This window comes from Chiloscyllium plagiosum, unplaced genomic scaffold, assembly GCF_037043375.1.
Source record: "Chiloscyllium plagiosum isolate Xiang-an unplaced genomic scaffold, Cpla_swu_hap1 HiC_scaffold_19, whole genome shotgun sequence".
NCBI classification, from domain to species: Eukaryota; Metazoa; Chordata; class Chondrichthyes; order Orectolobiformes; family Hemiscylliidae; genus Chiloscyllium; species Chiloscyllium plagiosum.
In genome coordinates this window covers 41,629,882-41,641,544 of record NW_028270157.1, presented here as the reverse complement: position 1 = coordinate 41,641,544, position 11,663 = coordinate 41,629,882, and positions in this window count along the sequence as shown.

Genomic DNA, 11,663 nt, shown 5'->3' with positions numbered 1-11,663 from the left:
TAAGAAAAAGAAGGAAGCATATGTCATGTATAGACAGGATAGACCAAGTGAATCCTTAGAAGAGTACAAAGGAAGTAGGAGTATACTTAAGAGGGAAATCAGGAGGGCAAAAAGGGGACATGAGAGAGCTTTGGCAAATAGAATTAAGGAGAATCCAAAGGGGTTTTACAAATATATTAAGGACAAAAGGGTAACTAGGAAGAGAATAGGGCCTCTCAAAAATCAGCAAGGCGGCCTTTGTGTGGTGCTGCAGAAAATGGGGGAGATACTAAATGAGTATTTTGCACCAGTATTTACTGTGGAAAAGGATATGGAAGATATAGACTGTAGGGAAATAGATGGTGACATCTTGCAAAATGTCCAGATTACAGTGGAGGAAGTGCTAGATGTCTTGAAACAGGTAAAGGTGGATAAATCCAGGACCTGATCAGTTCTACCCAAGAATTCTGTGGGAAGCTAGAGAAGTGATTGCTGGGCCTCTTGCTGAGATATTTGTATCATCGATAGTCACAGGTGAGGTGCCGGAAGACTGGAGGTTGGCTAATGTGGTGCCACTGTTTAAGAAGGGTGGTAAGGACAAGCCATGGAACTATCGACCGGTGAGCCTGACCTCGGTGGTGGGCAAGTTGTTGGAGGGAATCCTGAGGGACAGGATGTACATGTATTTGGAAAGGCAAGGACTGATTAGGGATAGTCAACATGGTTTTGTGCGTGGGAAATCATGTCTCACAAACTTGATTGAGGTTTTTGATGAAGTAACAAAGAAGATTGATGAGGGCAGAGCAGTAGATGTGATCTATATGGACTTCAGTAAGGCGTTCGACAAGGTTCCCCATGGGAGACTGATTAGCAAGGCTAGATCTCATTGAATACAGGGAGAACTAGCTCAAAGGTAGAAGACAGAGGGTGGTGGTGGAGGGTTGTTTTTCAGACTGGAGGCCTGTGACCAGTGGAGTGCCACAAGGATCGGTGCTGAGCCCTCTACTTTTTTTCATTTACATAAATGATTTGGATGTGAGCATAAGAGGTACAGTTAGTAAGTTTGCAGATGACATCAAAATTGGAGGTGTAGTGGACAGCGAAGAGGGTTACCTCAGATTACAAGAGGACCTGGACCAGCTGGACCAATGGGCTGAGAAGTTGCAGATGGAGTTTAATTCAGATAAATGCAAGGTGCTGCATTTTGGGAAAGCAAATCTTAGCAGGACTTATACACCTAATGGTAAGGTCCTAGGGAGTGTTGCTGAACAAAGAGACCTTAGAGTGCAGATTCATAGCTCCTTGAAAGTGGAGTCGCAGATAGTTAGGATAGTGAAGAAGGCGTTTGGTATGCTTTCCTTTATTGGTCAGAGTACTGAGTACAGGAGTTGGGAGGTCATGTTGCGGCTGTACAGGACACTAGTTAGGCCACTGTTGGAATATTGTGTGCAATTCTGGTCTCCTTCCTATCGGAAATATAATGTGAAACTTGAAAGGGTTCAGAAAAAATTTACAAGGATGTTGCCAAGGTTGGAGGATTTGAGCTATAGGGAGAGGCTGAACAGGCTGGGGCTGTTTTCCCTGGAATGTTGGAGGCTGAGGGGTGACTTTATAGAGGTTTACAAAATTATGAGCGGCATGGATAGGGTAATAGGCAAAGTCTTTTCCCTGGGGTCAGGGAGTCCAGAACTCGAGGGCATAGGTTTAGGGTGAGAGGGGAAAGATATGAAAGAGACCTAAGGGGCAACTTTTTCACGCAAAGGGTTTTACGTGTATGGAATGAGCTGCCAGAGGAAGTGGTGGAGGCTGGTACAATTGCAACATTTAAGAGGCATTTGGATGGGTATATGAATAGGAAGGGTTTGGAGGTATATGGGCCGGGTGCTGGCAGGTGGGACTAGATTGGGTTGGGATATCTAGTTGGCATGGACGGGTTGGACCGAAGGGTCTGTTTCCATGCTGTACATCTCTGTGACTCTATGACTCTATTGGCATTCAACATGCCAAACTCTAAAAACCCACACGATACATCTCTAATCCACTTACAGGATGCTTATGCCCTTCAGTGCTATAACCTGGACTACACCAACAACACTCATGGAATGCTGCAGCAAGGTCAATGCCTGCTCAGGAACACGCACCCAGCTCATGGATTGGCCCAAGATGCATCTATGGGCTTTTTGCTCGCACTCATTGAGCCTACCTGGAGCTAACAGCATCCCAGCCTTGCACCATCTTGCCTTTCTGCTTTGCCCTCACACCCAGAGGTACCAAGCGCACATTAATCATGTCTTGTCATGCTGTTTCGTGCAGATACAAAGGCAGGAAGCTTGTCATGGTTATCAGCAGTCAAGTCAAGAGGGGAAATTATCACTTAGATGATCCAGACACAGTAAATTATGGGCAGTTCCCAATACCAGTCCAGAGGTTCAGACATGATCAGAGAGCTGGTCTGGCAGTCAGAGTCAGGATCCTACTTTGAGCCTCCTTCACCAGGGCTTTCAGTGCTGCAACAATGAATCTATGTGCCCTCTTGATCATTCCCCAAGACATCTTGCAATGTCTCTCTGTATACTAGCTACACCACTCCACACTTATGGTGCAAGTCAGTGATAGGAGTCATATATTCAGCTGCATAAAAATTGCATTAATCAATACTTGAGGGCTAAACCTACAGTTTTCTGAGTTGTGAATCCCCAAGCAATTATAGTATTAATCATTTAGGATCAAAATTGGGCACTAAATTCACACTGTCAAACAGACTATTATTATTTGTACTGAACTCATTATCTCTGAAAGTGGACAGAAGTAATGTTTTCAGCACTGTTTGTAAACAATATATCTCAAAAACAAATTGAAGAATTTCAACTAAACCTGCTACATGGATAGGATATGGCTGAAACAAGAATTGATCACTTTTTGGCAAAGATCCAGATCCTAATTTTTTCTTAAAGGATCAATTAACATGAAGAGATGGATAAGTTGACTTTTCCAGACTGATGTGAGTTGTTCTATTTAGAATACTGTTGATAATTATGAAGTGTAGTGGATTATCTCCAGTGCAGTTGTGAAATTTGTCTCAGCTGTTACAATGTGAGCAGAATTTCACACATATTGGCGAATGCGTATTGGTCTGAAGCCTCATAGTGAAAAGGGAGCTCTTAACAAAAAAAAAGATTTTTATACCTTTGTAATACAGACCACCAACCAGTCAGCAGGAAGCCTCAATGGTAAACTATATAATTGTAATAACTCTGAGTTAATATCCCACGGTGAGAACATATGCTCTAATTTGTGCCTTCTTCACTTACTTTCAGTTTGCTTTCATCTTTTGACCAAAATAGCCACCATATTGTTACCATGGCAAATAGTTCATTTTTCCGAAGTTATTTCATGATCTGGGAATGATCCCTTAGAACATGTAGGCCAGAGACATACCCAGTATTAGACCTCAATGCCTGCTTACATGAGGCCTGATGGGATTTTAGGATAACTCACCAACAGGAGGATTTCAATCTTGAGCTGTTGCATTTCTACCAGTGACCCTTAGCTAGATCCTGTGAGGGACAGGTAATAATCGGAAGAAAAGGTGAGATTGGAAGAGTAAAATGAAAGAGAAACATTGAATGGTAGCCTGCAACAATCTTAAGAAATTCAGTGGAAGTAGGAGGAGCATTCCTGCAGCAAACATTCTTTTAATTCATTTGCTGCAGTGATTCTTTGTAAAAGGGATAGAAAAAAATGCAGATAACATCTGTATGAGACCTCTACACAAAATTGGGCATTTCTGAACGGAGGCAGCCTGTATTCAGGGATTCCCAGTTTTACACATGGGTCTCATACAGGTGTTAACCTGAGTCCTTTTTGCTTATTCATTAATAAGATGTGGACATTGCTGGCTGGGCTATCACTTAATACCCATCTTTATAATTGCCCTTGAGAAGCTGACAGTCTGTCATGGGAGTGTAACTAACCTCATAGTTCTGTTACAAAGGAAATTCCAAGATTTTGATCCAACAACAATGAAGGTACATGTTTCCAAGTCAGGATTTTGAGCAAGTTGGAGTGGAACATGCAGGTGTTAGTGTTCACATAAATCTGCTAAACCTATTCCTCTAGGTAGCAGAGATCCCAATTTTGGAAGGTGTTGTTTAAGGATCAGCCCTGAGTTGCTGCAGTGTACCTTCTATATGGTACTTACTGCCGCCTCCATGCATCCCTGCTGGAAGGAGCAATTGTTGAAGGTGCGGGATAAGCTGCCAATAAAGTGTACTGCTTTCTCCTAGATAATGTCTTGTGTGTTGTTAGAGCTGCAGCCATCCAGGTGAGTGGAGAAGTTTTTCAGCACCTGCCTGACCTGTGCTGTGGAGATGGCAGATAGGCTTTGGGAGGTCAGGAGCCCTGCAGAATTTCTAGCCTCCAATCTGCTCTTGTAGTCTTGGTATTAATATGGTAAGTCCAGTTGTGGTCAGTGGTACTTTCCAGGTTGCTGACTATGAATTGATAGTGTGGCATTCAGTGATGATAATGCCATTGAACATCAAGTGGAGATAGTTATACTCTCGTTGGAATTGATCATTGTTTGGCACTTATATGGCATGAATGTTACTTGCCACTATCAACCCAAGCCTCCATTTTGAATGGACATGGACTGCTTCAGCATCTCAGAATTAAGAATGAACATTGTGCAATCATCAGAAAATATCTCCACATCTGACCTTATGATGGAAGGAAGGGCATTCAGGATTTGCAAATGGAAAAACTTAACATCTGATGGCTGAACATATCTGCTTCAGAATTTAACCATATGACAGGTAGTGCATGTCCAGTCAATACTCAGCATGTTGAATTGTTTAGGTATATGCCTTGCATCTGCAAATCAACATTGACTTTCTATGCTCATATTCTTTCCTCTTTTTCTGTGAAGCCAACACCAATACATCGCTGAAACAAATTACTTTATATGTCTCCTTTAATTATATTCCCTTTATATCCTCAGGTTATGTTGTTCAAAGATCATTTGCACTCCTTGTGGTGGAAAATTGAATGACTTTGGCACACTTAAGTTTGTCTAATTTATAACAAATAGTAACTTCATGTTTGCTTAAGGGAGTTTAGTTCCCATGGGATTTAAATTTCAAAAACCACCTGAAAGGAAGACTCAAGATGTTCTTTCTTTTGATTAAACAGGACTTAAGTGTATAGAAGTTGAATTTTGAAAGTGTTTTTCAACTGGTACCAATCGATCAAATCCTTAGGGAATGTCTTTCTGCTGTTCATCAGTTTGTTTCATGCTGAGGAGTTTATTACTGAAGAGAGTTCAGTACTGAGCAGGTAACCCACTGAAGTGAGCACATTTTCTGTGATCACATAAGTGACCACTGCATTGTTAGAATCAAATATATATCATTTACAATAATCTGTTATTGGTGTCCTCGGTTGTATGTTGCTCATAGTGAGGGATTTTACAGGGAGATGCCAACTGAGAAGTCCATGGGCATGATGCCAAACTGACACCCTGCAACTCCATGGTGAAAAGCTGGGCCATCTGTAATGAGATCAGAGTGGGACTTCCATTCCTGCTGGCACCTCTGCAATCCCAGCAGCACCAGAACTGAGTAGTAACCACCGCTGGGACTGTAGGCAGCCCAGGAAGATAAAGAGATCTTGTGATCTGGTATCACATAAGCTGAGGATCTTGGTCGGGTCACCTAGGTGAACTCTAGTGAGTACAGTAAATAGAAGGAAGTAGGAATTTCAAGGCTAGGGATATGTATTGATCTTTAGGAATGGGAGGGGAGTGTTTTGGGTATACCTTGATGAACACAGGAAACCCTGCTAAAAGTAAATACACACCTTTTCTGCCATTATTAGTTCATTAAGGATCTCAATATGCCAAGGTTGGACTGGTTGGCCAGCACAGTGCCCACCCTCAGTAACATGGGACACAAGTACAATGGGGTAGGTAGGTGGTGGGCAGGTTCATTTACTTTACAAAACTTTTCACCAATTCATCTTCAGATATGCCGAGGTGGGGGAAGGGTCATAAAATTCACTTCACAAAATGGAACAGATCAATAGCTTCAACACAATCATCAAACTTTGAAATAATCTATCATTCCTTTAATTATCACTCTGTATTTTTCAGATCTTACTAAGGCTATCCTCATTATAGGATGATTTTTATTCACCAAATTGTTCTTGCTATAATAATAGTTGGGCAGTCAATGTAATTACCATAGATATTGCACCTTCTTTTAGTGGAATTCATCCTGTTCATTTTGCCAGATTTTTATGAAGTTCTATTTTATTTGTCACTAGTTGCTGTGAGTCATAAACTATGTAACAGCTCAGTTCCTTGGCCTTCATTTAAGAAGTATTCAGATGATATTAATATGCCTGTCTATTGCCCAGATAAGAGTTCTTTAACTGAAGTTTCTATGATCTTCACTGACAAATATGAGCTGTGTTACTTGCTTTATATTTTTTGATTTGGTTATACTGTCTACTGAGTCACATAACAACTATTTTTAAATCACTGAAACAACAACATTTCTGCATCTATACATCATTTTATTACCATCATTCATTTTTCCTCAATATTTATTCCTAATGATTATTTCTCATGGCTACAACACAGCAAGTCTTTCTATGTTAAAGGTGACACTTTCAAAGCAGGTTATTTTTGAATCTTTAATCATTTAGAATTTTAATCCGTTTTCTGTCTGATTTCAGACATTTTAAAATTGCTAAGGCTTATTCACAGTTACAATTATTCTATTCAATCAAATATTTTTATTCCTCTAAGATTTTAATCAGCATTTTGTGGATTGCATTCTGCAGCAACGTCAAACCTACAAAATTAGGAACCTTACCTTGCCTTTGGCAATTACAAGTTAGTTCAGAACTTTACTTTGCATAAACATCTCACCCTTGGGGTATATTTATATCTGTAATCAAACAGATGTTTAAAAACTGCCATAGTAACTAACCTTAGTCGAATTAAAATGCTGAATGGTTTCTCAGTTACCTTGAAGGAGCTTAATAGCCCCAAATTTCTCTAAGACTCTGCAACTTCCTTTTGAGTGGCATGCTTCAGAATCCTCACATACAACTGCAAGTACAATTCCAAAGGTTTCATAGTGTTCTATTGATAAAGTACAGCAACCAAGGCAACAGTATCACAACTGTATTGCTGTCAAGGCTGCTGTCATCAATCAGCAGTATAGTCATAGAATTATTCACCCCAATAATACATGTTGTAGCTATTAATCCTAACACCAAGGAACACATTTTAAATATAGTCACAGTCTAAAACATTGAAAAACATGGAGCTAGATGGTGCAAGCAAGATACCTTATTGAAACTAACTCTCACTGGACCACATTGGTCTGACAGTTTTGCCCAAAATGAAGAATGCATGGTGCATGTGTAGAAACCATAGCAATACATTATGCATTTCACAGGTGAATTGATGACTGTATAGTGGCATTATGACATCAAACATATATTTCAAGGGTACTGTGGAGCATCCCATAGAGTAAGCAATCCAATTGTGCCATTGGTTGCACAAAATTGCTCTTCAAAAGAAATTTCTTAGATTCATGTCTTCAGAAGGAAAATACTATCAGCAGCGAAGGCAAACACCTACAGCAGCAACCTAAAATTTTAATGAATCCAATCTAGAAAACTGGCAAAAACTGAATAGCTTCAAAAAACATCTGTCAAATTATTCAATAAAAACAGGTCTGATATAAAAAGTTGAACTGGAATTGCTGTACTCCACCGCATGGAGTGGACATCTCCTGCAGATAAAGCCTACATTGCACCACTGCTGTTGCAATACACAGATGTACAGTTAAATGCAATGGGACTTTATAAATTACTGTATGTGATACCCTAGGGGATGTGAGTTAAGGTTGCATGGGCATTTTTTTTTATGAACACATCCATGCATGGAGTTTTTTTAAAGCCATTTATAACCTTTTGAAGTCTGCTATTACTTGACTGTGAATCTCAAGCATATTTTAAAATTTTGAAATGTAGAGTGTGAATTGCTGCTTGAATTGAAGTTCTGTTATATACACCCTCTTCCTTATATCTTCAGTGTGTTTATTTTGTAAAACCTGCACAACCCCCCACTGATTTTTCTTTTCCCTTAGTACCTTAAGACTCTGGTATTGCTTTCTTTGGCTCATTACTCATATCAACTAATCACTACTTTCCAATGTGCCTATCTATTTATTTAGATGTTGCTTCTGATAAATTGGTACCACTGTATTGGAAGGGGCTCATCCAGGCACAGTGCATTTCTAAGCTTACCTGATAACACAAAGTTCACTAATTTAAATATACATGACAGACATAGCATATTGTGTGTGTTGTTACTTTTAACAGAAACTAAGCAGCATGGTGGCTCAGTGGTTAGCATTATTGCCTCACTGCACCAAGGATCCAGGTTTAATCCCACCCTTGAGTGTCTGTCTATGTGGAGTTTGCATGCCATCCCTTTGTCTGTGTGGGTTTCCTCCCACAGTCGAAAGCAGTGCAGGTTAGGTGGATTGGCCACAGGAAATGCAGGGTTACATGGATAGGGTGGGTCTGGGAGGGCTGCTGTGAGGAGGAATGGCATGGGTGAAATGGCCTGCTTTCATCTTCTAGGGATTCTATGATACTAGAATGAAGTAAGGAGGCAACATAACTTCTTTTGATTAAATTGCTTTTGAGATATTGCTGTGGAAGATCCCATAGCTAGTATTTCTTTCCACCAACGAGGAATTAAGTGAAAGTACAAATTTAGGAAATTTAGAAGCCATCCATTTTTACCCTGGTTTCTGTCCTCATATAATGTGAATTCACCTTTAGTGGAATGTGTCTTAAAATATCAGCAATTATTATCTAGTTTGACAAAAATGTGATGTCTTAGTCCCAGATTTGAGGGCAGTCTGAAGCAGCAGAGGTAGAACTATGATGTATTATAATTGGCTCCTAGTTACCATATCAAAAGTAGTCTGATCTTCGAATAAAGAATCTAAACACTACTGTTTCACCAGTCCATGTATGCATTCAATCTAGTGGTACATTTGTGTCTAAGTAAATTAAAGGATGGCAGCCGGTGATTTTTGATTATTATTAATGTGTAAGTACACCATTCAGAAGCTGCTGGCAGCTTGGTTTTTGAGATTTAATGCAAAACATACGAGCCTTAATCCTCATACGCTGTACCTTTATTCAAAGATCACTCCAGCCAGTATCAATTGGGCCTTGGCGAGACTTATTTTAATCTAGCAGAGCTTAAATAATAAAAGGCATCTGCCGTGAAGTTGGAAGCAGGAACAGAAGTTAAGTAGCAGATGCTGGAGTCAAATATAAGTAAAACTCCCAGGCAGAGATGTCTTTACGACTTACTTCAAACTAGAATGATCAGAAGAATTTATGCAGTATTATGGTCAGAAGAATTTATGCAGCTATGGTAGTTGGAAGAAGCCTAAAAATAAACTTTATTTCACTGTTTACTTTCACTTTTCCAGGTCAACAACTAAGTTCCTGCCAAATCAGTGCTTTGAGGGTGGGGCATAAGAGCTGAAGCCAGGAAGAAGCAAAAAGAATTCAACAGTACCAACATAGGCATCTAACCAAAGCCTATGCCTAACTAAGGCAGTGGCCACCGCAGAAAGTATAATTCAGAACACAGTTATCTCTAAATGCAAGCAAAATGCTGGAGAAACTCAGCAGGAATGACGGCTTCTGTGGAGAGAGAAACAAAGGGAAAGTTTTGAGTCCAATATGACTCTTCCACTTAACAGACTCTTCTGAAGAAGTGACATCAGACTCAAACATTTCATTCTATTTCTCTCTCCACACATGCTGCCTCTGGGTTTCTCCAGCATTTTCTCCTTTTATGTACTAATTCTAAATGAGCTGGAAGGAACTTGAGTACCTGTTCAAAGCTCCAGGCAATATTAAAAATTCTGCACAAAGCTGCAAATTGACCAAACGATTTCCAACACTCAACTGAAAGGCAATGAATTTCTTATCTGAATTTAGTTTATTCTGACAATGTGTCAAGCTAATTTTTCTGGACTTTGGTACAAGCAAACCAGACATACAAGCCATTAAAACTAAAAGTGCTATAGGCAATGAAGACCTGTACAGACTGAACATGTCAACTTTGATGACATTCTTGAGAATCCAGAAAAGATATGGTCAACTCAGTAAGAGCAATTATGCATGAAGCTGAACTTTGGAATACACCATCTGGAATGCATGTCTTTCAGGCAACAACTAAATAGACCATTAACCAATTCAGAAACAGATTCAGAAGTAATAAGATCACTGCAACTTCATGCACAGATAGCCAATAGAATAACTAAATATGTGTTAACCTCTACACCAATGAAAGCATTCCAAAATGACATCTTGGACCAACCCAACTTCCACTGTGCAAAATGAATGAAATGAAAAAGCCACACAAAAAGAGGGAGACAGTGTGTTTAATTTCTCCATCATTAACATAATAGCCAATGCAGGCAAACACGATAAGCTTCAGGTTTTAACACTATACACAAGGCATTTGGCTTTAGAGAACTTTAGAATTTCCAGTGCAGAAAAAAAAGGCCAGAATAATTGATTCAATAGCATGAGAAAACACATCCCAAAGCCAGACAGACAAAGTATTCCAACTAACCAAGACCTTGTACCAAATAGCATAAATGCAAGATCCACGAAATGTTTGCCAAGCTTCATGGTCACATGACAAGGATGGGCAGGCTGTGGAGTGATAGCAAGTGCAGTGAACATCAAAAAATATATTATAACAATGTCACCAATGGTAGTATAGGAACAGAGCAGCAAATCAATTCAGCCTATCAAGGTTGCCCCACCATTCAATACAATCATGGCTGATCAATCACTTCAATGTCTTTACTAAGTCTGTCCCCATAATCCTGTATGTCAATGATAAAACTCAGAAATCTAACAATCTCTACCTTAAACGTACTCAAAGACTGAGCTTCCACAGCCCTCTGTGACAGATTCACATCCCTTTGAGTAAACGTTTCTCCTCATCTCAGACCTAAGTGGCTTTCCCCTTATTTTTAAATTGTGCCCCTGGTTCTAAACTCCCCAGCCAGGGGAAATATCTTACTTGTATCTATCCTGAATATGATTTTCACCATTTTGTAAGTTTCAGCGAGATCATCTGTCATTCTTCAAAACTTAAGAGAATACAGGCCCAGTTTACCCAATCTCCCTTCATAGGACTGTCCTCCCTTCCTAGGACTAAGTCTGGTTTACCTTCATTGCACTCTCTCTATGGCAATAATATCCTTCATGTGATGAGGAGAGTGAATCTGCACACAGTACTTCAGGTGCAGTTTAGCCAAGCTCCTACACTATTGAAGTAAACTTCATTACTCCAGTACTCAAATCTTTCTGCACTAAAGGGGAACATCCATTAACCTTCCTTGACTCACCTGCACATCAGACTTCAGTGACTTATCAAAAAAGACACCTAAGTGCCTTTGTACATTTTCCCTTTCCAACGTTTTCTATTTAAGAAAAATTCTAAATAACTGCTTAATCACACATTTTTAGAGTCAGAGAGATGTACAGCACGGAAATAGACCCTTCAGTCCAACTCGTCCATGCCAACCAGATATCGTAACCTAATCTAGTCCCATTTG